This window comes from Cynara cardunculus, unplaced genomic scaffold (assembly GCF_001531365.2).
Source record: "Cynara cardunculus var. scolymus isolate 2C unplaced genomic scaffold, CcrdV1 Un_Scaffold_1004, whole genome shotgun sequence".
NCBI lineage: Eukaryota > Viridiplantae > Streptophyta > Magnoliopsida > Asterales > Asteraceae > Cynara > Cynara cardunculus.
Window position 1 is genome coordinate 45,912 of NW_020200662.1, and position 1,528 is coordinate 47,439.

A 1,528-nucleotide genomic window follows, 5' to 3' on the forward strand; every position below is an offset into this window, starting at 1 on the left:
AGATGACCTATGAACGTTTTAGGGCCACATCGAACAACTCTTGGCCGGTTTAGGTTAAATCGGACATACCTTGGCTGGTTTAAATCAAAACCGGACATCACTTGTCTGGTTTAGGTTGAATCCGCACAATATATAACATGAATCTTAACAAGCCAGTTCAAAAAGCAATTAAATTGTTATACAAACAGTTGATACTTCAAAACATATAACACTCACCTTGTTTGCTTTTGACCGGTTTAAAGTACGCGGTTTCTCTTCTCTCAATTTTCTAAAGAAAAAAACTCATTCAACAACAATCCTTTTTCATTCATATGCACTTGCTATTTATAGCAAGTGCATAGCCGCCAACGAAAATTCACACACACACACCCCTCCAAAATTACTTACACCACACACACACACACACACATATCTATACTACATTAATATGCATTTAGACCATTATCTTAAATACAACTCCTAAAGCATAAAGTACTGCCATTTTATGCATAAATTTCAAAAAACTCTTAAATACAAATTTTCATGCACAATGTACAAATTATTTATGCAAGGGTTACATCCAATACCAAATGCTCTCAATACCCATGCTCTCCACTACATGCTCTGCCCAAAACCCACGCTCTCCCGTCTCCCAACCTCCGGTTCTCTCCACGATTCCTTTTCTCGAAGACTACTATTCAGGCCACGATTCCTATTCTCGAAGACTACTATTCAGGCCACGATTCTTTTTCTCCAAGATGACTATCCAGGCGCCCTCCCTCTCTCGAGATGCAGGTTTTATTTATGTTCCTTTGGTTTCTCATACGATTCATCTTGCTATTCAGGCGCCCTCTCGCTCCATCGATTTAGGGTTTCTTTGATAAAAGTTGTCTGTAAAGGTACTCCATCGATTTAGGGTTTTTTCAATCCTTTTCTGTCCGATTTCTTTGATTTCTTTTGACGGAAGTTGTGTGTCCATTTGGTTTGATTAAAGAAAGCAATGTTCTGTTTGACAGTGGGTCCAATTTTAAAGAATCGAATGTAGATGTTTTTTGTTTTATAAAAATCAATGGTACATGTTGTTTTCAGTTTAAATTTGTGAAATGCTTTTTATTTTGCATTCATAGCTTGAGAGATGGGCTGAATCARTGAGAGATTATGAAGTTTTGAGGAGAGAGCTTCCAAACAACAAYGATATARCCGAATCTTTATTTCATGCCCAGGTGGCGTTGAAGAAATCCCTTGGCGAAGAAGTGTATAACATGAAATTTGGTGGWGAAGTTGAATTGATTGCTGGTCTTGATCAGTTCAAAGCTGCAGTTGCTTCGAATGGTTGGTTCTTTATTCTTCCCAAAATGCGCTCTAATTCTTTGTCCTTTTTTGGAAGTTTTGTTGATTAAGTTTGAAATGCCGGAGCTTCTGTTGTTCTTTTCAAAACGACGTCCGATCTTCAATGCAAGCAGATATCTCCGTTTCTTGACACCTTATGCACCCGATACCCTTCTATAAACTTTCTCAAGGTAAACAAGAAACCATCTTTATATGTTTA